Source organism: Scyliorhinus canicula, chromosome 8 (assembly GCF_902713615.1).
Source record: "Scyliorhinus canicula chromosome 8, sScyCan1.1, whole genome shotgun sequence".
Classification (NCBI taxonomy): Eukaryota; Metazoa; Chordata; class Chondrichthyes; order Carcharhiniformes; family Scyliorhinidae; genus Scyliorhinus; species Scyliorhinus canicula.
The window spans coordinates 170034449-170060416 of NC_052153.1; the positions used below are offsets into that span (position 1 = coordinate 170034449).

General features: G+C 50.6%; 1 protein-coding gene across 1 annotated transcript in view; it reads right to left on the reverse strand.

The window, feature by feature from the left end:
* The window catches only part of LOC119970694 (protein WWC2-like), a 352064-nt gene extending 333715 nt beyond the window's left edge, over nucleotides 1–18349 (reverse strand). The window contains exon 1 of the mRNA XM_038805719.1: nucleotides 18285–18349. The gene's annotated coding sequence lies outside the window, so the exon portion shown is untranslated. The remainder of the gene's footprint in view (nucleotides 1–18284) is intronic.
* Nucleotides 18350–25968: the final 7619 nt, after the last annotated feature.

Here is a 25968-nt window from a genome sequence, read left to right on the forward strand (position 1 = left end):
GCATCCTGTGATACGCTCACCATTTAAAACTGTGGAGGAACCGTCTACATAAATCCTCAAGGGTCCACACGTGTCTGTGGGCTGGGGGCTTTGTTTCGGGTTCCCTATCTTCCTGGGGGGTGTTTTTGCTAAAAAGGGTCCTGTGTTGTGCAGGGGAGCTACAATTTCACAGTCATGGGGCTGTCCGGGGTATTGGAGGTTGTCTGCTAAATATGTGTGGGTGCGTGTCCGTTTTACTGTAATGTCCCGTCCTTGTAAAAGTAGGGTCCACCTAGCTGCCCTAATCTGGCTAACTGAACCGTCCTTCAGTCGACCGTCTAGTAGTAGCTGTGTGGGTGTATGTTCGGTTAGAATGGTGATGGGGTTGAGTCCGGTGATGTATGAGAAATACTGCACTGCCCAGAAGACAGCAAGGAGGTGCCTCTCACAGGCTGAAAATCCTTGTTCTACCGGGTCTAACAGTCGGGAGGCGTAAGCCACTGGTCTTAGCTGCTCGTGCCGTTCCTGAAGCAACACGGCCGAGAGGGTCAGATCGGTGCTCGCTACCTCTATTGCGTACGGTGAAAGTTGGTCGGGGACTAGCAGCGCGGGTGCTGCACTAAGGGCTCGTTTCAACTCTTCCACAGCGCCTGTATGCTGCGGAAGCCATTCCCAGGGGGCTCCTTTCTTAAGGAGGTCTGAAAGTGGGGCGGCTTTTGTCGCAAATCCGTCGATGTGGTTCCGACAATAGCCAACCAGTCCTAAAAACGACCGGAGGGCTGATACATTCTGGGGAAGGGGCAATTTGACAATCGAATCAATTCTTTTGAATTCGATCTCGCGTTTGCCGTGCGTGATGACTGTTCCCAAATACATCACTTTACTTTCCAATATTTGGGCCTTTTTCGGGTTAACTTTACAGCCAATTTCAGTTAAGAGTTCCAGGAGTTCGGCCAGAAGCGAAATGTGCTCTGCCTTTGTGTCTGTCTGCAGTAGTAGGTCGTCTACATACTGTACCAGACATTCGGGGCGGGAAAATTTTTCTAATCCACTTGCCAGCTGTCGGTGGAAAATGGAGGGGGAATTGTGGAATCCTTGTGGGAGGCATGTCCACGTGTACTGCTGTGTTTTAAAAGTGAATGCGAATTTGTATTGGCACGCTTTTGCCAATGGTATTGACCAGAATCCATTACTGATGTCCAATACCGTGAAGTACTTGGCGTTGAGACCCTGCTTGAGCATGGTCTCGGGACTAGTAGCTACCATTGGGGCTACTGCGGGGGTTACTTTGTTGAGTTCCCGATAATCGATGGTCAGACGCCATGATCCATCGGGCTTCCTCACTGGCCAAATAGGGGCATTGTTGGTGGAGGCTACCGTTCTCAGTACACCTTGGTCCAACAAGCTGCCTATAACTTTTTCTATTTCCACCTCTGCTTCAAGGGGAAATCTATACTGCTTTTGCGATCGGGGGTCCTGTCCGGTAACATGAACTTGTCCAGTCATTCTGCCACAGTCATGACGGTGACTTGCAAATGCTGTCCTGTGTTTGTTTAGTAGGGCCTTAATTTGTCTGTCGGTGTGGAGCGTAGTCAGGTCGAATGAGTACTCTCCCACTGCGCTAATCCGATTAGCGTAGTCTCCTACTGTGAGGGTGGCTGGGGCTCTGTCTGATCTAGCCATTCGCCAGACACACTGGTTCACTGGGTCGAACGACAAGCTATGAGCGTTCATAAAATCTATCCCCAGGATGTGCTCTGCTGTCCGGGGAAGATTTACTAAAACTACGGGGTGTCTTGTGCTAATGTTCCCTAGCTGAATTGCTATGGGTGCTGTAATGTGTCCCTGCTGCGAGTGTCCGGTGAACCCGCTAAGTGTGATGGTGGAGGTGGTCGGCCACGTGTCTGAGTGTGCCGTGGTTGTGGAGTTAATGGTGGTGCGGGATCCTCCTGTGTCACAGTAACTCTATGGGCTTCCCTTTGACTTTTGCCGTGACTACGGGCCTCCCTGATGAGTCCCATAGTGTGTCACAGACCCAAGTGGGGGAGCCCGAACACCGTCAGTTCGTCTCGTCCACATTGGTGGGTCCTGACTGTACTGCTACATTGTGGATGGGTTTTGCCTTGTTGCGGTTCAGAGTGCCTGTCTGCTGGCCTCTCTGAGATCGCTGGGGTGCTTGGCACTCTTTTGCCCAATGCCCTAACTGTCCACAGTTATAGCATTCCTGTCCTTTCTGTTGAGGGCTGCTCTTGCCTTCATTTACCCATGCGGGCTTCTGGTGCTCTCTGACTGCTTGGATATCTGCAGCAGCCTGAGCCTCTTCTGGGGATCTAACCTTTCCTTTTGCCTGAAGCGATTGCTCCCAAGCGCGGGACAATCTTTTCAGGACCCATTTTTCGTTATGGGCCTCTTCTGAGGGGTCATAACTATTGCAAGCGCTCTGTCCTGCTTCTGTTGCGTGTGAGATAATTGTGCGCGTCCACTTAACCATGTTTTCGCGGGTTAAATGCGCTCTATCTAGCTGTCCGAAAACTGCGCTGAAATGAATCCACAGCCTTCCTGCGAATGCTGTGGGGTGTTCGGATCTCTTCTGCCTGCACTTATTCAATCCTTCTACGGGGTCACCTCTATTGTACCCGATGGCATCTAAAATGGCAGTGTGCATCTCCTCTAGGCTGCCTCCTGCCACGTTTTGTGGGTCGGGGAGGGCTGCCACTACACTCTGGTCTAAGCTCAGCACGGTGAGCTTAACCTGCTCTCTCTCATCCAGGCCGTACATGGTAGCCTGCTGCTTTACTTTAGCGAAAAACTGGTGGGGGTCTGCGGTGGGGAGGAACGGAGTGATCTTTTCACAAGCGTCCCTTAGCTGGGTTACTGTTAAAGGGGTGGTGTAAGTTATGTCTGGGGCGCCTTCGGATTCGGCTTTCCTCTGTGTGGTTACGGGATTCATGGGTGCGGTTATGATCTGAGCTGTGGGGGGTTGGGGTGCCTGTCGTTTCTGCTGAGCTGCTGGCGCACATGTTCCCTGAACATAACGCTGCGCTGTCTCGCTTAATTCCTGCCAATCTGGGGCATTTTCCCCATCTAACTGAGCTCCAAAGGTGCTTTGGAAGCCATTCTGCACCGAAAGCAGAGATTGCAGTTCCGCAATCTGTTTCCTGCATTTCGCGTGGTCAACTGTGCTTTGTCTTTGTTCGGTCGTTGCAGCATGGAGTGCTCTCAAAGCTGCTTTGAGATCGGAACATTGCCTCTGCAATGCCTCCACCTGCTTTTCCGATTCCTGTCTTATCAGAACGGCACGTTGCACGTCCTGATAGGCTTTCTCATACTGGGTCTGGGAACTGTTCAGATGAGCTAGACAAGACTGGTGAGCCCTCTTGGCATCATCCACCTCTCTACCCTTCTCTGCCAACTTCCCTTTTAATTCCAGGTTTTCTTTCTCGATGTCCCTGACATCGACCTTACTCATTCGGTTCCTTTCCTCTAAATCTGCCCGGAGCGTCCTGATGACCTCCTCTGCGCCTCGCAACTGTGCCAAGCAGGACACAATCGCCATCGGCTTGCGTGCTTTACCTAAACTCTTTTTGTGTATTTGAGAGAGGTTCTCCCACCAAGTATGACCTATACTTCCGGGACCTGTCTCCTCATTTGCACAAAACTCTTTCCAAAGGGGCCATCCCTTTCCCTGCAGATATTTGCGGAGTTCCAGCTCCCACGTGGGACACTGGCCTACCCTGCTACTGCTGCTGGTCGCTGCGACCACAAACTTTGCTGGATCCATCAGACGTTCCATTGCCTGCATGGCCATTTCCTCTGACTCTCTTTTTATAATTTGGAACAGGGGGTTGCTGGGGTGGTGTTTCGAGAAAAGGGTACGGCTTACGCTATTTTCCGATCACAAAACTACCGAAAGTTTGTCGCAACAAAAAGCTTTCAGTTTTACCTTACAGCCCTGTTAGTACGCATGCACTAAACACACTTCCGAATTTCGCTTATTATTTTGAACACCTTGAATACTTGTGATCTCTTTCTTTCTCTGCAATTTGGAGTTCTAATTCAAATTTCAGGGTCCTGGACACTGTGGTGTTTCCACTTACAACAGGGTCCCGGCGGAGTCGCCACTAAATGTTGCACGTTTTACTATGGGCGTAAAACGCGTTTATTGGAGTGTATTAACACGCCTCCGAGTTCGACGTGTGCTTAACACTGCTAGGCTCTGTTCTATGTAATTATTTAGCTCTGGAGTCGCCAGTTGCCGTATAGGCAACGTCACAAGTATTCCAAGGTCAAGTTCAAAGTAATAAAGACGATACACCGATTAGTAAAGTTCAAACGATCAATATTTATTATACAGTTATAATAAATACTCATGCACACACTAAGAGACTAAGCTATAACTAAACTTAAGCAAACAGAATACTTATCTAACAGGAACAGGCAAGGTCAGAGAACGAGGCCTTCGTCCTGGTTTTGTCTGCAGCCTTCAGCAAGCGTTCTGGTACTTGGGAGTCTAGTGGGCTTGGATCGCGTAGCGAGCGTTGAACTTACGGTTTCGGCGGCTGGTGCTCAACGGCTGGAGTCAGGATGCGCGATGTCAGTCGGAGCCGGAGCACGGGTTTAACAGACCGGACAACACGAGGTCCCTATCTTTTATAGGGGTTCCATTGTCCTTCCCTCTTCTCGGGCGGGCTCTACCTATTGGATCAATTTCTTATCGATACTGGATTAATTCCCCAATGCGAGGGGGTCTCCGTGATGGAGGGGGCGTTTCTTATGTCCTTTTGTTTGGAGGTTTCTGGTGCCTCGATGTCTGGGTCTTGATTAGAATGTGTCCATTCAGAACCAAATGTATCTATTGTGTGGGTGTTCAAGTCTGATGGCCTCATTAGCATGCAAAGCGTTTTGCCATTTGCACCTAGCTAAGGTCTTTTCACCTGAGCCCAAACTGGTTTCTGCTGCTGCAGAATGCAAACTGCTCTTTGCAGACTGCTGTTCTGGCTAAACTGTCTGTTTCCCAGCAGTCTTCCATTTTAGTTTGGCTCAGTGTCCATTTTGCGTGGCCAGCATGGCTACACCTTGGAAAGGGTCCAGAGGAGGTTCACAAGAATGATCCCTGGAATGAAGAGCTTGTGGTATGAGGAACGGTTGAGGACTCTGGGTCTGTACTCATTGGAGTTTAGAAGGATGAGGGGGTATCTTATTGAAACTTACAGGATACTGCGTGGCCTGGATAGAGTGGACCTGGAGAGATTTGTTTCCACGTCGGAAAAACTAGAAGCAGAGGACACAGTTTCAGACTAAATAGACGATCCTTTAAAACAGAGATGAGGAGGAATTTCTTCAGCCAGAGGGTGGTGAATCTGTGGAACACTTTGCCGCAGAAGGCTGTGGAGGCCAAATCAATGAGTGTCTTTAAGACAGAGATAGATAGGTTTTAGACCAATAAGGGGTTCAGTCAGGAGAATGGAGATGAGAAAAATATCAGCCATGATTGAATGGCGGAGCAGACTCGATGGGTCGAGTGGCCTAATTCTGCTCTTATGTCTTATGGTCGCATGATCTGTGCCATCTGCTTCCCAATATTAACGTTTCAAACGCCAAGACAAATTTCTGTAGAACACTGATCATTACCTGCTAGCACATTTTGCCTGTCTGTCAATGCTCAGGGAGGCCTTCTCACTCCCAGGATTGGGCCCAAGATGGGTGTGCTATGCAGAGTCTTATAGCATTTTTTCTTGCATAGCCTGTTCAACTCCAGGACTGTCTTCTGATTCTGCCCCAACAGTGTGGCCTCACAGACTTACAGTGCTATCCTCTGGACCTTTGACAACAAACCCGAGCCCTCCACTCCAGTCATGTCTCTGCCTTCCCCCCCCCCCCTCCTTCCCTGCTCACTCTGCCCACTACCCCCCAATCCTGCTTCTGTCATCCAACTCCCCCCTGCAATTGACTCCCATGCAGCAGCCTTGGCGCAACCTCTTAGAAGCACCGAGATATCACAGCAGCGCTCTGAAATGTAGGCGAAATAAGTATCTACAAACCGCAAAGTCATAAGTGAAGTGAAGGTCGCCAGGTATATGCCACTGATATAAAGACCATTCCAATCATTCGCGAGCAGGGCATTTAAATTTGGAGGGAAAGCATGATTCTTTTGCGTTATAATTTTAATGAGCATTCAAGAGTTACAAAGGGATACAAAGACGGTTCCCAACTCAGATCAGTGGGAAACTCAACCCATGGTGAAAGATGGGAGAACAATATTCTAAACTAATACCCCGTTGGCGGGAAACTGACTTTTACCATCACTCCAAATTTTGTGCCCCCGCCCACCATGAGACTTGTCAGGCTGCAGGTGGCCTTTTCTGCCATTGCCAGGATCATCCGATCCTGCCGAAAGTCAATACACCTTTGGCTTAGATGCCTAATCTCTCTTGGCGAGTCCCACCACAATGGGTCTGGAAAATCCCCGTCTATGGGATCTGCCTGTCCCCCAGCCGGTGTGTTTCCTGTTGGCGTGCCATTCACTGGTGACAGGATTCCCGCCACTAATCAATGGAATTTCCCATTGAAGCCACCCCATGCTGCCGGGAACAAGGAATCCCAATGGCTAGAGGTTCTGGCCTATACCATTTGATCTTCGCTGAATGCGCTGTGGCTGTGTATGAGCGAGGTTGAATACAGAAACGTCAGTAACTTTGTCTGGGAGCAACATCCCTGCCTGTCACATTGCCAGCTGAAACAAGAAAAATCACAATTCTCGTATTTTTTTTAATAGAATTTTAATGGTTTTCAGTCTATTCAGTCTGAGAATTGAAATGTGCAACGAAAATATACCAGCAAATTTTAAAAACCCTACAACTCATCGCTTTTAATGAATCCACATTTAAAATACTGCTTTCGGAATTCCTTTTCCCCGCACCACGATCGGATAACCAGTGGGAAGTCACTCAAGTGAACAGCGAGCATGGGCCAGATAGACATTTCTCACGTGAGGCGGTATTTCTTAATGTAATCCTGTAAACTGGTTTGAAGCCGATGTAAGAGATTGATTGCAAATGTAGGGCACAGGGGTTGAAAGTGGTTTGAAGAGAGGGAGAGTCACCATATCTGCCTCTGTACTGAAACGTGATAAACCCTTTGTGGGCCAGAATTCTCACCTTTGAAAGTTGGATTGAAAGGAAAATATGTTAAGAGGTTGATTCATGACATATTTCTGAGTCTCAAATGGCTTTGCAACATTGCAATCCTTTTACAAATCTGCTTTAAATTATCTTGTAGGCATGAGAGTATAACCAATATATTGCCAACAAAGGGAAACTCAATATTGCATCTTCAAATTTCTTGCTCTTTTCTGTTTGCTTCTCTACTCTGCTATAGATTGTGTCATGCACTCCAGAGGCAAATACAACTCTTGGATGAATTACTGAGGAGACCATTCTTCATGCGTGAGAGTACGGCGTGAATATCAGCAGACGATGTGACAATGGGAAACATCAGACCCAAGCACGGTGCCTGTTTGTCTTTTTATGGGACACAGCAGAACAAGTAGGAACACAAACCCTAACTGAACATACCCATCTTAGTCATAGAGGCGCCACAGCCAATTTAAACATCTCAACCGCTCTCCTGGCTGACTCAGCTAACTTAGCACAGACCCAGGGTCAAATCTGCAACTTTCCTGGCCCAGTACCACACCACCAAAACTCCCACCCAATCAATAAGAAATGATTAATTTACATTTGAACCATTGACCTTGTCTCTTAGCAAATGTCTGCTTCCAACATTTTCTGCTTTTATTACAGTTTCCAGCATCTGCATTTCAAAACCCAAAATTGGTCAACAATAGGTTCTTCTGTGATCCTGTTTCAAAATACCCTGCAGTAATTCAGCGCAGAATAGTTTGCCACACTCGTGTTCAATGTTTTAGAATCCATTATGGGAATGTAAGAGCTGGCTATGTGGAATAATTCAGATTCCCAAGGACATGTACTAATTGCCCTTTGTTAATGCTTTGGGCTGGATTCTCTGATTCTGGGGCTATGTCGCCACGCCGGCATGGGAACGTTTACACCAGAAAAAAATAGCGTAAAACGGCCACCGCTACCCCTAGACCACCCAAGCTTCATGGCCGCACCGTGCTACATGGTGGAGGCCGCTCGCGGACCAGACCCATGAAATAGTGCCCCCCTTTGGCTGGCTCCGCGCCCCGGACCACCCCCGCAAAGTGCCCTCAGCCGCTGGCAAATTCCCCCTGCCCGCGGATCGGCCCTGCCCCCGACTGTGGCGGTGCTGGACTGAGTCCGTAGCCGCCACGCTGAGCTCCCGATGGATGAGACCACACGCAATCGTGCTGTCAGGAGCTCAGCCAGTCGGGGGCAGAGCATCGGCGGCGGGGGTGGGGGGGGGGGGGGGGGGCCTCAGGCAATGTCCTGAGGTCGTCGATATGTGAAGGGGGCAGAGAATCGCGATTTGGAGCTGTGATTCTCCGGCTGATCTCCAAAAACGATTTTGGCGGCCGGAGAATCCAGTCTCTTGTCTTTGACTCAGTGTCAGCTGGGAATTGAGGAAAAGATATTTCACAATCCACCATGAAGTCTGTGGTGAATGTGATTCACACCGGATTATAATCTGTATATACATGTGTCTGTATTGTAAGTGCAGTTGCACTACCTGTCCTCCAGGGGGAGTAGCTCTGGGAATGCTCGAGTTGTACGGGGCTTCCCTCTTGGCTCTGCCCAGGACTCCTCCCCCGGAAGCTGCTGTATAAAAGATCAGTGCCACATGGTCAGCCGGCCAGTTCACCGAAAGTTCAATGGCTAATAGGCTGGCTCTGCTGTGAGTATATTAAAACCGCTATTCTAATCCTACAAGCACGTGTCCGTAGAATTGTTGGTTCCACTAATTTAATATACTCAGGAAACAGTTGAAGAAATTATGGAAGCAGCCCTCAAGCCCGCACGCCTAGAACTCGACCCAGAGGATGCAGAGGCTAAGGAAATTTTTTCCCACTGGCTGAGATGTTTTAAAGCCTACCTGGCAGAAGCCAGCACCGCCGGAACAACGGAGGAACAAAAACTCAGCCTACTGCACGTGAGGGTAAGCCACAGAATCTCCACACAGCTAAATCCGGCCGGTTCTTACACCGCAGCGCTGGCAATATTGGACAAAATGTACGTTAGGCCCATTAACGAGGTTTATGCATGCCACGTGTTTACGACCGGCCGTCAGCGGCCTACAGAAACGCTAGCCGAGTTTGTAAGGGAATTGAACAATCTTTCCAATGACTGTAATTATCAAGCCGTTACCGCGGCTGAACATAGGGAGCTTGCTGTGCGGGACGGTTTCGTGGCGGGCCTTAATTCTAACTATGTGCGCCAAAGACTGCTAGAAAAGGGGGCCCAGGACTTAGACACTACTGTGGAGGCTGCTACCACTATGGAAGTTTCCTTCCGCAGCCTCACCTCGTTTCCCGCGGACCCCGCGACCTCATCGTGGACCCCCGACCAACAGTCCCCCCAAGCCTGTGCCGCACGGCCCCCCAGCTACCGCGCTGCCAAAGCCAGTTACTCTGCTGCCCCAGCCAGCCACTGGGCTGTTCCAGCCTGCCATTTCTGTGGCCAAAGCCAGCACCCGCGGCAGCACTGCCCGGCCCGTAACGTGACCTGCAGCAGCTGCGGGTGAAAAGGACACTATGCCAGAGTGTGTCTGGTGAAGAAAGCCCCAGCCTCTAACCCTCCCATGGCTCAAAGCACTCGTTCCCTGAATTCACAGGCCTGCAGGCCCCGAAATGCTGCAGCCTGTATGCCGACTCCACCCCCACCCGACATGTGCGACTCATGGGGGCGGCCATCTTGACAATCCTCCTCCATGCGGCCGGCCATGTGCTACTCATGGGGGCAGCCATCTTGGCAATCCTCCTCCATGCGGCCGGCCATGTGCGACTCATGGGGGCGGCCATAGAACATAGAACATAGAACAGTACAGCACAGAACAGGCCCTTCGGCCCTCGATGTTGTGCCGAGCAATGATCACCCTACTTAAACCCACGTAACCCGTATACCCGTAACCCAACAATCCCCCCATTAACCTTACACTACGGGCAATTTAGCATGGCCAATCCACCTAACCCGCACATCTTTGGACTGTGGGAGGAAACCGGAGCACCCGGAGGAAACCCACGCACACACGGGGAGGACGTGCAGACTCCACACAGACAGTGACCCAGCCGGGAATCGAACCTGGGACCCTGGAGCTGTGAAGCATTGATGCTAACCACAATGCTACCGTGAGGCCATCTTGGGATCCATCCCCTTCAAACTCTAAAACTCACCTCGACGACTACGAACTCAGAGGGCAGTCATCACGGGGCCACTCCAGCACAGCTGATCGAGCCGCCGACTACCCGCAACTCAGCGCAGTCACCCTGGTTCAATCCCGCCCCAAGCACCTACGAAGTTCGATGGCGGAGGTCCAGATCAATGGGTACAGCACACCATGCCTCTTTGACTCCGGGAGCACCGAGAGCTTTATACATCCAGAGCTGGTAAGACGCTGTTCGCTTTCTATTTTTCCAGTGAGCCAAACTATCGCCCTCGCTTCGGGCTCCCACTCAGTCCAAATCCAAGGACGCACCGTTGCTACGTTCACAATTCGAGGCGCTAGTTATTCTAAATTTAAACTTTATGTCCTGCCTGACCTCTGCGCGCCACTCTTATTAGGCCTGGATTTCCAGTGCAACCTCAAGAGCCTCACCCTCAGCTTCGGCGGGCCCCTGCCCCCACTCACTATCTGCAGCCTAACCACGCTGCGCATCTCCCCCCCTCTGCTCTTCGCCAATCTCACTCCAGATTGCAAGCCAGTAGCTACTCGCAGCAGGCGATACAGCCTACAGGATAGGGTCTTTATCTGATCGGAGGTCCGACGGCTGCTCAGTGAGGGGATCATAGAGGCCAGTAATAGTCCCTGGAGAGCTCAGGTGGTGGTCGTCAAGACTGGGGAAAAATTTTGCATGGTCGTCGACTATAGCCAGACCATAAATCGCTTTACGCTCCTAGACGCGTATCCCCTCCCCAGAATTGCAGACATGGTTAATCAGATCGCCCAATATCGGCTATTTTCCACGGTGGATTTGAAGTCTGCATACCACCAGCTCCCAATCCGCCCGGAGGACCGCCATTACACGGCATTCGAGGCCGATGGCCGCCTCTTCCATTTCCTCCGGGATCCCTTCAGCGTCACTAATGGGGTTTCGGTGTTCCAACGAGCAATGGACCGAATGGTAGACCAGTACGGGCTGCGGGCCACGTTTCCGTATCTGGATAATGTTACCATCTGCGGCTATGACCAGCAGGATCATGACGCCAACCTCCACCGTTTTCTCCAAACGGCACAGAAATTAAACCTCATTTATAACAAGGAGAAATGCGTTTTCCGCACAAACAGACTGACCATCCTCGGCTACGTCGTGGAGAACGGAGTCCTGGGCCCAGAACCGGACCGCATGCACCCCCTCTTAGAACTCCCCCTCCCTCATTGTCCCAAGGCCCTCAAACGGTGCTTGGGGTTCTTCTCATACTACGCCCAGTGGGTCCCTCAATATGCGGACAAAGCCCACCCACTCTTTAAGGCCACACGTTTTCCCCTGTCAGCCGAGGCACGCCAGGCCTTCGACGGCATCAAGGAGGACATCGCCAAAGCAGCCATGCGGGCAGTGGATAAATCCACTCCCTTTCAGGTTGAGAGCGACGCCTCAGAGGTAGCTTTAGCAGCCACTTTAAATCAGGCAGGGAGGCCCGTTGCATTTTTCTCCCGTACCCTATCCGCTTCAGAACTCCGACAGTCCTCAGTCGAGAAGGAAGCACAAGCCATTGTGGAGGCTGTTCGTCACTGGAGGCACTACCTCGCAGGTAGGAGGTTCACCCTCATCACCGACCAACGATCGGTTGCCTTCATGTTCGACAACTCGCAAAGGGGCAAAATAAAAAATGATAAAATCCTTCGGTGGAGGATCGAACTCTCCACCTATAGTTACGATATTAAATATCGACCGGGGAAGCTCAACGAGCCCTCGGATGCCCTATCCCGCGGGAAATGCGCCAGCGCGCAGATCAGCCATCTGAAAGCCATCCACGTTGATCTCTGCCATCCAGGGGTCACTCGGCTCGCCCACTACATCAGAGCCCGAAACCTGCCTTTCTCCAACGAGGAGGTAAAAGCGGTCACCAGGGACTGCCCGATCTGTGCAGAGTGCAAACCGCACTTCTATAGACCAGACAGGGCCCACCTGGTCAAGGCTTCTAGGCCCTTTGAACGCCTTGCGATCGATTTCAAAGGGCCACTCCCCTTCAATAACAAGAACATTTAGTTCCTCAACATCATCGACGAGTTCTCCCGATTCCCTTTTGCCATTCCATGCCCTGATATGACCTCCCACACAGTCATTAGGGCCCTGCATAGTGTCTTCACCCTGTTCGGTTTCCCCAGCTACGTGCACAGCGACCGGGGTTCATCCTTTATGAGCGACGAGCTGCGTCAGTACCTGCTCGACAAGGGCATCGCCTCGAGCAGACCAGTTACAACCCCAGGGGGAACGGGCAGGTGGAGAGGGAGAACGCGACGGTCTGGAAGACCGTCCTACTGACCCTCCGATCTAGAAAACTCCAAGTCTCCCAATGGCAAGAAGTCCTCCCAGACGCGCTCCACGCAATCAGATCCCTCCTCTGTACAGCTACAAATCAAACCCCTCACGAGCGACTCTTCATTTTTTCTAGGGGTACTACCACGGGAGTCTCACTTCCGGCGTGGCTGAGGACACCAGGCCTGGTCCTCCTGAGGAAGTACGTCAGGACGCACAAAACTGACCCCCTTGTTGAAAAGGTGCACCTCCTCCATTCCAACCCCCAGTACGCATTCGTGGAGTTCCCGGACGGTCGCCAGGACACAGTATCCCTTCGGGACCTGGCACCCACTGGATCCAGCCCCCCCCCCCACCCCCACTGAGGAACCCCTTACCCTGTTACCTATGCTGCCGCCCCCTCGCGCCCCCGATTCCGCAAGCTCACCCCACCGGTTCCACGCGCCAGAACCAGCCTGCCCCCAGCGCCCCCAGTCTCCGGTCGAGCCAGAGGTGTATAAAGTTCGGACGGGACCCGCCCCGGAGTCTGCCATCGTACCCCAGCTCACAACACCCACACTGCCACCGCAAGAGGCTGCAACCCCGGTGCTCCGCAGATCGAAAAGAACAATTCATCCACCGGACAGACTAACTCTGTGAGCCACCACCCCCGCTGGACTCGATTTTTTCACAGGGGGTTAATGTGGTGACTGTGATTCACACCGGATTATAATCTGTATATACATGTTTCTGTATTGTAAGTGCAGTTGCACTACCTGTCCTCCAGGGGGAGTAGCTCTGGGAATGCTCGAGTTGTACGGGGCTTCTCCCTTGGCTCTGCCCAGGACTCCTCCCCCGGAAGCTGCTGTATAAAAGATCAGTGCCACATGGTCAGCTGGCCAGTTCACCGAAAATTCAGTGGCTAACAGGCTGGCTCTGCTGTGAGTATATTAAAACTGCTATTCTAATCCTACAAGCACGTGTCCGTAGAATTGTTGGTTCCAACAAAGTCAAAGTCTGGCAGGTAAGGTGAGGATGCTTCAAGCTGTTCATCAATATGACGTCCACACTCTTGTTACCTTCCAACCGACAGCACAGTGCACCCTGGCAGTGCCTGGATAAGTACGGAAAATTGGGAAAGAAGATAGAACAGACTTTTTTTTAAAAAAAATTTTATTTAAAAAAATTTAGATTACCCAATTATTTTTTCCATTAAGGGGCAATTTAGTGTGGCCAATCCACCTACTCTGCACATTTTTGGGTTGTGGGGGCGAAACCCACGCAGACACGGGGAGAATGTGCAAACTCCACACAGACAGTGACCCAGAGCCGGGATCGAACCTGGGACCTCAGCGCCGTGAGGCGGTTGTGCTAACCACTAGGCCACCGTGCTGCCCTAAGATAGAACAGACTTAGAAGACTTAGAGTAGATCTTTATTCTGCAAAAATGTTCCATTGATTGGCAAATATCTCACGCTTAAATTTACAATGCGTTGATCTATAAGTTGATCAGCAATCGAACTCGTGATTCGCACATTTCAGATTCCAAACTGTCTGGCATTGGCAAAGATGTGCAGCTTGTTGAAAATGATGATGTTGTCCAAAGTTAAAACGTTGCTGGATTCAATACAAATGAGGAAATGACAGAATTAATTCTGCAGTTTTTTTCTGGCTGCAGGAACACTTGTGACACACTGTGGGTAGTTGGGGGTGTGGGGGGGGGGGGGGGGGGGGGGGGGGGGACTTGATTGAAAAATTATCCCTGGCTGGGAAAGAAGATCAAAACGTTGGATGTTCTTGCGAGCAGCTCTTAAGGACCCTGATGTCAACAACAGTTTGCCTTCGTCTTGATGGAGCATCACTGAGATGGTACATGAAATGAAAATGTCACCATTGTCTCCAAGGTCCAACGGCTGCTCTTCCCTGTTGAGAGACAGCTGACTGGTGGTGATTTAACCTGGCGGGCCACCACACCTCAGGCGAGGCTGAGAAGGTAGTGCCTTCTTGGCCGGGGTGAATTACAAGTTACACTGGCATGGGTCTCTAATTTCCTGATTTTGGGCAGCACGGTGGCGCAGTGGTTAGTGCTGCTGCCTCACGGCGCCGAGGTCCCAGGTTCGATCCTGGCTCTGGGTTACTGTCTGTGTGGAGTTTGCACATTCTCCCTGTGTTTGCGTGGGTTTTACCCCCACAACCCAAAGATGTGCAGAGTAGATAGATTGGCCACGCTAAATTGCCCCTTAATTGGAAAAAATGAATTGGGTACTCTAAATTTATTTTTAAAATTAAGAAAAAAATGTCAAAAAAATAATTCCCTGATTTTAAAGAAAGATAAGGACCCTACAGAATACATAGAACATACAGTTCAGAAGGAGGCCATTCGGCCCATTGAGTCTGCACCGACCCACTTAAGCCCTCACTTCCACCCTATCCCCGTAACCCAAAAACACCTAAGAGCCAACCACATTGCTGTGGGTCTGGAGTCACATATAGGTCAGACTAGGTAAGGGTGGTAGAACTCCTTCCCTAAGGGACAGTAGGTAATCAGATGGACTTTTACGACAATTGACATGGTCACCATTAAACTTTTAATCACAGATTTGTATTGAATTCAAATTTGAACCACCTGCAGTGGCGGGATTTGAACCTGGGACCCAGGAGTACTCTGTACCTCTGTCAATGTCACTACGTCATCGCCTCCCCCTCATTTCTGTTTTGTATCACGTGGACATGTTTTCCTTGATTCATCTTGCCATTTGTTTTATTCGGCGCTTCCTTCCTGCAACTTTTTCCAACAAGTGCGTCCAATGATGCCCTTTCTGCCACAATTTCTGCACATGATATCTTTGCATCAACAACCTGCTGCTGAGTGCCCAGTTTTTGCACACCCACGGCAAGTATGAGTCCGTGTGTACGTTTTTGTTTCAGCCAAAACCTTGGGAATTCTTGTGCTTGAACTCAACTGTTGAGCTGCTTTTCACGCTACTTCCACGGATCCAGCAGCTTCCAAAGATTTCTTTAAGGTCAGGTTGCTTTTGGTGAACAACCGCTTTTGAATAACTTTGCTCCTTAAACCACAGACTAATCTATCACTAATGGTACCGTTTAGCACATCCCCAAATTCGCAGTGTTCAGTCAGTCTTTTCAGGGTAGCTACAAACTGTGTAATCAATTCACCTTTATCTTGGTTGCACTTAGAAAGCTAAACCTTTCTGCGATGACTAAATGTTCTGGTGAATAGTGATCCAGCAAAATTTCCATTATTTCTTTGTATGTTTTTGTGCCCGGCTTTTCTGGTTGTACCGGCCCCCATATGAAGGTTAAATGTCACTTCACCCACCCCCGATCATGCTCAGGAATGTTGGGACTTTTATATCTGCTGCTGTCTTGAACAAATATTCAAATCATTCTGTGTACGAACTCCATTGCTGTGTGTTCTCAGCAAATGGTTCCACTGTGTGAAAAACTCCTGTCACATTTCTCTATGGAAGGACCTATGGAAGAGCAGCACGCTAGCATAGTGGTTAGCACAATTGCTTCATGGCTCCAGGATCCCAGGTTCGATTCCTGGCTTGGGTCACTGTCTGCGGCGTCTGCACCTTCTCCCCGTGTGTGCGTGGGTTTCTTCCGGGTGCTCCGGTTTCCTCCCACAGTCCAAAGATGTGTAGGTTAGGTGGATTGGTCATGCTAAATTGCCCTTAGTGTCCAAAATTGCCCTTAGTGTTGGGTGGGGTTACTGGGTTATGGGGATTGGCTGGAGGTGTGGGTTTGGGTAGGGTGCTATTTCCAAGAGCCGGTGCAGACTCGATGGGCTGAATGGCCTCCTTCTGCACTGTAAATTCTATGATCTGTGTGTGTACAATATACCACAAACTTTTCGCACTACCTTGCTTCCTTTCTCCCAACACAAGGCACAACCTGAGCTCAACCTGTTTCCTTTGTGTTTTGAAGACCCCCAGCACTAAATTTGTTGTTGCACATTACTTGCGACTCACGGTTTCTGAGTTCATTTCAGGCGTAGTACGCAGTGGAGTTTTCTCTAAAGTTGTTTCCTTCGGATTTTTTTGGTCATTTTTCAGTTCCTCCGGTGGCTGTAACCGTTGCTTGGCTCCCCTGTCGCCAGCTTTCATGTAGCGACGGTTTCAATTATTTAATATTTCTTGGGTGCCTACAAACGCTGTTGGTAGCTTGTCGCCAGTTTTGAAGTGGTGGATTCAAGATTGAGCCTGCAGGCCTTGGAGGTTCAACCAAAATGTAGAGCTTCATTTGGAAGATGTTAACACTACAGGCTGTGATGTTAGACACCCCATTTGCCCACACAGGCAGCCAATGGCACGCAGTCGTTCTCTTAAAGTGACCCTGTTCATGTATAAGGCTGCTTGTGAGGAAACACTGCAAACAATATGAATACACAACAAAGGCCTCCACTATGTATAGTCCTGGCACAATTAGGGAATGCTGCCCCACCACATTTCTGGGACTTTTCTATCTTTGCAACATGACTATATTGTATACTTTATCGCAGGTTTTCCTGGTCTCGCATCAGTTCTTTATCCTACTTCATCTCCGAAATCAAAATCTGACAATGCTTCTTCCTTTGGTCGAAAATCCTTACGAATTTTTTAAAATAAATTTAGTGTACCCAATTCATTTTCTCCAATTAAGGGGTAATTTAGCGTGGCCAATCCACCTACCCTGCACATCTTTCGGGTTGTGGGGGTGAAACCCACGCAGACGCGGGGAGAATCTGCAAACTCCACACGGACAGTGACCCAGATCTGGGATCGAACCTGGGGCCTTGGCGTTGTGAGGCAGCAGGGCTAACCCACTGCACCACCGTGCTGCCTCCTTACGAATTTAAGAAGAAGTCTTGGATGCATTCTAAATGTCTTCCCGACTTTGACCATCTTTATTTCAGTCTGTTCCGGAATTATTAAAATCACCCAATATTGTTCTAACAATGACTTTCCAAAACGTTCGAGGAGTACCCTCCCTAAACCTCTCCTCCGCTTTACCTCTCTCACCCCTCCTTTAAGATGCTCATTAAAACATTTTTCTGCCAGGCTTTTGGTCAATTGCCCCCTCTCTTTCTCTCAAGAGCAGCATACCTCCCACGGGGCCTGCAGCAGGATCTTGCACGCGGACGGTTCTGGCTGACCAGGAAACCCTCCCGCTCTTACCGCCTTCCATACAGACATCGGATGGATTTACGGTTTGACAATCAACTGATTGGTTGCTCCATGAATGCCATTTCCTAACCATCAGTTCCTGGGGTGGGTCTCAAACCCAGGGTTCCTGGTTCTGGGGCAGAGATACTACCTTCTGCACCACAAGACCTCTTGGTCAAAATGATATATTCTTCTGATTCTCAGATGGCAAATGATGTCGACTAATGTTCCTGCGGGATGATTTACCATGCTAAAGCTGTTGTAGAAATGCAGATTGTTGTTGTGGCGTTTTAAAAGTAGTTGTACCATCAGTAACTTGCCATATTTTCCTGTTTCTAGGTTTGCTATCTTACTTGTAAATATAAAGGGCAAATAATTAAGTTCAAAGATGCAGAGGTACATCCTACACAAAGAATCAATTGAATAACAGTGACCGTGCATATTTATTCTTGCTTTGAACAAGTATAATTAGATTAACACCAAGGACAAAGTGACCTGACTCATCTGCAGATCAAAGAACCTACCTGCATTCTTAGAGACAGCCGGCGTCCATTTTGTTGGTTAATTAGCACAAACACAGATTCCTTCTAAACTCTAGCTACTTCTCAACCAGATTTGCCTTGGCCAGCTAAAACAAAACAGACAAAAAAATTTACTAATTTCTTTTCCCGTTTAATCCGGGGTGAACGCACTCCTTTTCTCACATACAATGGCGATTTCTTCGGCAGCTACTGGAACTAGTTTCTGCCCGAGGGGTTGAACTCTCGCCTTATTAAGAATTACAGCTTTAATCCGTTAAATGAAACAGTTTTTAATTTGCTACCAGAAAGGTGCATTGATCCATAATTAAGCTCAGGGTCATTTGAACAAGTTAGCTTTTGTTCTCATTCTTGGCACCAATGTGAGATGTGGGAATACCTGTTTTAAACTTGTCAGTTCATAAAGAGTCGAGCGGAAGGACAGAGGGCTCGATTTTGTGGGGTCAACCACCGGTTGGAGAGATGCCAGGGAACCCTGTGTGTTACATGGGGGGGGTGACCTGATGGAATCTAGTGTCCTTAAGGTAATTAAATGGTTGGCATTGGGCCTTTCCCACAATTGAGGTTCTCCGACGGAGTAAGTCCCACCGGCTGAGAGCTGCCGGCCAATCGGAGACCAGCAGCTTCTAGTCGCCATCAGCTACACCCACTAGAGGCCCAGGCAGGTTGTGGGCCCAAGGTGAAAGGTGAATGGGTGAGTTAATCCTGGCATCCCATAACCTGCTGAAGGAACCAGATGTTAGAAGATATAATAAAGCTATAGTAGTGGTTCTTGATCGTTTCAATATTGGTGCGTAGAACTGCAGAATTAACAATATCTAACCATTGTGTAGAGAAGACACATTAGACCATAAGACCATGAGACACAGGAGCAGAATTGGGATACTCGGCCCATCGAGTCTGCTCCACCATTCAGTCATGGCTGATATGTTTCTCATCCCCATTTCTCCTGCCTTCTTCCCATAACCCCTGATCCCCTTATTAATCAAGAACCTATCTATTAAAGACACTCAGTGATTTGGCCTCCACAGCCTTCTGCGGCAAAGAGTTCCACAGATTCACCACCCTCTGGCTGAAGAAATTCCTCCCCATCTCAGTTTTAAAGGAGCTAGAAGGTCAAAGAGCACTAAACAGAGTAACTATCTTAATGATCCAGACTGAACCATGCACAGGACACCTCCTCTTACCCCCCACCCCAAGGAGCAGCCTCCTCGCACTCACCTCCAACCATGCAGCTCCCTGGTCTGACCCGACACTGGACACCATCGCCCCTGGTCTGTTGTTGCTCTTCCCCCTTCCCCCGCAGTCTGACTCTGCCCATGTCCAACTCCTCTCCCAGCCGAACTCCACCTGCTTTTCTCCCTTTCAATAGTCCCTTTAAACGCCTGCTTTATGGCAGCTAGTATCGCAAAAAGGAGGCGTGCCTCTCTTTGCTGCACTCCTATTATACCGCGCCGTTGCAGCCAAGGACGTGCTTCGCTGATCCAGTCTCACCCCTCACCCGGCCTGAGTGAGGAAGGTCGGACGATGCACTATCAATTACGACGAGACAAGAGTAGAATGTAATTGAGGCTTTATTACACAGAGATGTGTGGCCTCCTACAGCAGCTGACAAAATGGCTGCTGCACGGAGAGCACACATATTCATACTCCGCCAACTGGGTGGATCCAGCAGGCAGGGATCTACCCCCATACCTGTAGTACAGGGGCCTTACCGTAATATCCATATATACAATATCACCATCAATGGTGACTACCACATTCACCCCCTGTTAAGAATGAGTCCAGCGGGGGTAGTGGAAATCTATATGCATACAGATTGGTTTTAAAATTACAGAGAAGGTTACAAATTTAGATGATCGGGCGCCTTGATCTGTCATTGAGAGCGCCGTAGTGCTGGTGGCGAATCAGGTGTCGGCTTGGTCTTCAGTGACTCCGGGAGTGTGTTGAAATCCTCTTCATCCCCGGGTGGGAGCAAGGTGAGGACGGATTGTACTGGAGAGGGGGCTGCGGTGGGGTGCGCTGGGGGGAGGGAGTGTGGCACCGGGGCCGAGGGGGGGGGGGGGTGTGGGGACCCAGCTGGTGCCAGGTCCCTGAGGAAACTGTGTCTTAGCGGCCATCGGGGTACGCTACGTAGGCATGCTGCGGGTTTGCGTGGAGTAGCTTTACTGTACCCTCTCAACCAACGGGTCCGCCTTGTGGAGCCACGCGTGGTTGCGGAGGAGAACGGGTCCTGGAGCTGCCAGCCACGTTGGGAGCAAAACGCCGGAGGTGGATTTCCTGGGGAAGGCAAAGAGACGTCCATGGTGGGTTTTGTTAGTCACGGTGCACAGGAGCAACCGAATGGAGTGAAGGGCGTCGGGGAGGACCTCCTGCCAGCGGGAGGCCGGGAGACTTCTGGACCGTAGGGCCAGCTGGACGGCCCTCCAGACGGTCCCATTCTCCCACTCCAGCTGCCCGTTTCCGCTGGGGTTGTAGCTGGTCGTCCTGCTCGAGGCAATGTCCCTGTTGAGCAGGTACTGGCGCAGCTCATCGCTCATAAATGAGGATCCCCGGTCACTGTGGACGTAGGCGGGGAAACCAAACAGAGCGAAGATGGTGTTGAGGGCTTTGATGACGGTGGCAGACGTCATATCGGGGCATGGGACGGCGAAGGGGAATCGGGAATACTCGTCGACCACATTAAGAAACTACGTGTTGCAGTGGTGGAGGGGAGGACTTTGAAGTCCACGCTGAGGCTTTCAAAGAGGCGGGAGGCCTTCACCAGGCGCGCACGGTCTGGGCCGTAGAAGTGCCGTTTACACTCCGTGCAGACCTGGCAGTCTCTGCTGATAGCCTTGACTTCCTCGATGCAGTGGGGCAGATTGCGGGCTTTAATGAAGTGGTAAAAGCGGGTGACTTATGGGTGACAGAGATTGTCGTGCAGGGTCCGGAGTCGGTCCACTTGTGCGCTGGCACATGTAACTTGGGACAGGGCATCGGGGGGTTCGTTGAGCTTACCGGGGCGATACAAAATCTTGTAATTGTTGGTGGAGACCTCTATCCTCCAACTCAAGATTTTATCATTTTTGATCTTACCTCGCTGTGTGTTGTTAAACATGAAGGCAACCAACCATTGGTCAGTGAGGAGAGTGAATCTTCTCCTGGCCAAGTAATGCCTCCAATGCAGCACAGCTTCAACGATCGCTTGGGCCTCCTTTTCGACGGAGGAGTGCTGAATTTCTGAGGCATGGAGGGTGTGGGAAAAGAATGCCATGGGCCTGCCTGCCTGGTTGAGGGTGGCGGCCAGAGCATCGCTCTTGACTTGGAAGGGGAGCGACTCGTCGACCGCGTGCATCACGGCCTTGGCAATGTCGGCCTTGATACGGTTGAAGCTCTGGTGATCCTCGGCCGTCAGTGAGAAAGCGGTGGATTGAATGAGTCTTTGTCCGCATAGTTTGGGACCCACTGGGCACAGTACGAAAAGAACCCCAGGCATCGTTTGAGGGCCTTGGGGCAGTGGGGGCGGGGGAGTTCCATGAGGGGGTGCAGTCGGGGTCGGGCCTAAGAACTCCATTCTGAACCACATCGCCGAGGATGGCTAATCGGTTCATGCTGAACACACACTTCTCCTTGTTGTAAGTTAGGTTGAGGAGTGTGGCGGTGTGGAGAAATTTGGAAAGGTTAGCGTCGTGGTCCTGCTGGTCATGGCCGCAGATTGTGACGTTGTCCAGGTACGGGAAAGTGGCCTGCAGCCCGTACCAGTCAACCATTCGGTCCATCTCACGTTGGAAGACCAAGACCCCCGTTGGTGACGCCGAAGGGAACCCTAAGGAAATGGTAAAGGCGGCCGTCCGCTTCAAACACGGTGTATGGGCGGTCCGCCTTACGGATGGGGAGCTGGTGGTTGGCAGATTTCAGGTACACTGTCGAGAAGGCCCGGTACTGTGCAATCTGATTGACCAGATCAGATATGCATGGGAGGGGGTACGCGTCGAGCTGCGTGTACCGATTAATGGTCTGACTGTAGTCAATGACCATCCTGTTTTTCTCCCCGGTTTTTACCACTACCACTTGGGCTCTCCAGGGGCTGTTGCTAGCCTCGATGATACCTTCCCGCAGCAGCCACTGGCCCTCAGACCTCATGACGGTCCTATTCTGGGCGCTGTACCGTCTGCTCCTGGTGACGACGGGCTTGCAATCCGGGGTGAGGTTTGCAAACAAGGAAGGCGGGTCGACCTTAAGGGTTGTGAGGCCGCAAACAGTAAGGGGTGGTAGGGACTCGCCACATTTCAGGGTTAGGCTCTAGAGGATGCACTGGAAGCCCAGGCCGAGTAGCAAGGCAGCGCAGAGTTTGGGGAGGACGTAGAGCCGGAAGCCGCTGAACTCTATGCCCTGGATGGTGAGGGTGGCGATGCAGTACCCCAGGATCTCCACGGAGTGGGATCCGGAGGCCAGGGAGATTCTTTGATTAGCGAGGAAGCAGCGCCTTACCGTTTCGGGGTGGATGAAGCTCTCAGTGCTCCCAGAGTCCAGAAGGCAGGATATCTCGTGCCCATCGACCTTCACCTTTGTTGACACGGTCGCGAGGTTGTGCGGTTGAGACTGGTCGATCGTGACCGAGGTGAGACGCGGCTGGTCTCCGGCGATTGCAGGCGATGAGCGGCCCGATGAGGTGTCTGACGGGCAGGGGTCCTGAGGCGGGCAAGATGGCAGCGCCCACGGGCCGCACGCGTCCTGGGGCAGACAAGATGGCGGCGCCCTCGGGCCGCACGTGTCATGGGGCAGGCAAGATGGTGGCACCCATTGGTCCTGAGGCAAGCAAGGTGGCGGCGCCCATGGGCCGCATGTGTCGTGGGTGGAGCACGATGGTGGCACCCATGGGCCGCACGTGGTCTGAGGAGAGGAAGATGGCGGCGCCCACTGGCCGCATGTGGGGGTGCAGAGACAATAGCGGCGATTGAGTGGGCCTGGCACACTCCAGTGAAATGTCCCTTTTTGCCACAGGCCTTGCAGAGCGCGCTCCAGGCTAGCACTGCCAGGGGTGTTTTGTCTGTCCGCAGAAGTAGCACTTGGGTCCCCCGGTGTTGGTTGTCTGCCGCGCGGCACAGGCGTGGGGTTGGCTGGGGGTGGTCGCTGATGGGGTCCACAATGGGGTGGCCGCTGGCGGGGTCCACAATGGGGTGGCCGCTGGCGGGGTCCACGATGCACAGGGTGAGTGGGCCGTGCGGTTGGGGGCACAAGTCTGTGCGTTGCGTGAGGCGACCGTGAGTGAGAGCGCTAGTTTCTTGGTCGGCGCGAGGTTGTGCATGGCCCCTTCTAAGAGGCGCTGGTGGATGTAGTCAGACCCTATGCCCATAACGAACGCGTCTCTCATTAGCAGGTTTGAAAGTTCAGTGGCCGAAGCGGCCTGGCAGCCACAGTCTCTCACTAGGGCGAGCACGGCACGCCAGAAATCTTCCACAGACTCACCGGGAAGTTGGTGCCGCGTGGATAGGATGTGCCTGGCGTAGATCTTGTTGGTCTGCTGAGCGTAGTTCTCCTTCAATAGCACCATGGCCTCTGCGTAGGTAGGCACATCCTGGACGAGGGGGAAGACGTTGGAGCTCAGCCGCGTGTACAGAATCTGGAGCTTCTGTGCTTCTGAGATTGGGTCTGGTACAGATGTATGCTTCAAAGCAAGCTAACCTATGTGTGAAGTCCTTTTTGGCTTGAGGATGCAGCTGCAGGCGATCCGGCTTGATGCGGCGGTTCATCTCTGAAAAATCTCTGTGTAATAAATTTTTATTTTTATAAACTTAGAGTACCCAATTCATTTTTCCAATTAAGGGGAAATTTAACGTGGCCAATCCACCTACTCTGCACATCTTTGGGTTGTGGGGGTGAAACCCACGCAAACATGGGGAGAATGTGGAAACTCCACATGGACAGTGACCCAGAGCCAGGATTGAACCTGGGACCTCGGCGCCTTGAGGCAACAGAGCTAATCCACTGTGCCACCGTGCTGCCCTTCTGTGTAATAAATTGATGCACTATCAATTGCGACGAGACGAGAGTAGAATGTAATCGAGGCTTTATTACACAGAGATGTGTGGCCTCCTACAGCAGCTGACAAAATGGCTGCAGCTCCGTGAGCACACATAGTTAGCCTCCGCCTATTGGGCGGAGCCAGCAGGCAGGGATCTACCACCGTACCTGTAGTACAGGGGCTTTACCGTAATACCCATATATACAATATAATATAACTGTGGTGACTACCACAGGCTTTGAATTCCAGGGAAGCTAATCCCTCAAGAGTGGCAATCTGGTGGTGATTGCCCCTCTGAAGAAGTTACAGGCCGATATCTAACCAATGTGCATCACACAATGTTGAAGCGTCACATATTCTCATGGCAGACCTAAATAAATTCTTGATTAACAAGGGATGAGAGGTTATTGTGGGCAGGCAGGTATGTGAAGTTGATGTTACAATCAGATCAGCCATGATCTTATTGAATGGCGGAACAGGTTCAAGGGACCAAATGGCCTATTTTTGCTCCTAATTTGTATGTACTGTTGCAAAATGCACATTGTGTAACTACTGGATTATATGTTGGATAATGCACAACATGCAACTCCACTGCAAAAGTACACCACTTAAACATCAAGGCTTTGAAATTTCATGCGAGTTAATTTGATCTCTTCCTATAATTGTACACAGTGACCCTGGAAAATAGCAATAATTGAAGTGGATGGGATAGAGAACCTTCAGTGACAAAGGGCCTGACCTGCCTTCTGCTCCTGCAATGGGGGGGGTTACGGAGGAGAATTCCCCTTGTATGTACATAGTAGAAAGGGCATTTAAAAAAACTGATCCTGGCGCAAAGCGAAAACTCAGAGATTTTTTCACACTTGAAATCTAGAGAACATTTTGCAAATGAATTTCACACAGTTTAAGCTCACACTATAAGCTCACAAACCCATATTTCAGTATGTTTGCTGTGGATAGGGTTGAGACTAGGAATTCTGACCTACTACATTCCTGTATGTCTTATTTTTACACAAATGGTTGGGAAATGAGTTAACACCTATTTAAAAACAGCCACACAGGAATGCAGTAGGAGTGCGTTAACCATTCATACATGAACTTGTCAATGATATATCTACCCTTCAGTTTCCAATCTAGCCCATTTTAAAGAGCGAGCCAACTTTATTCAGTATTATCTTGAAATCTGCATTGCAAATTGTTTGGGAATTTTCACTAGTTTTGATGTCATGTATAGAGAAATAGGAGTTTTTACATTGCAGGCGTGGAGTAAAGAATCCTTTCCTCTGTCCCAACAATGCGTGGTGTGGTGGGGGTGGGTGGGGGAGTTTTAACTAGAGATAACATGTGGGATTTGGATCGAGGAGAGCGGTTAAAACTTAAAAATAAGATTCCCCAAAACAAATTTGGTTCCACCCGGCTCAATTCCAACTTTAACCCCTTCTCACAGTTGACCCACTCCCTCTCTAGTCCCACCGGGGGATCCAGCCCATCCAGTCCCCTTTTCTCCCCTGACATGAAGTTAACTTGTCCTGCGGAACTTGCAGGCAGAACTTGGAAGGCTTTGGGTTCTCCACGACTTCAGACCCAGCCACTGCTGCAGGATCTGGGAAGTAAAATTCCGCACCAATGTGTCTTAGCCTCAAGTTCAGAAGAGTATCCCTC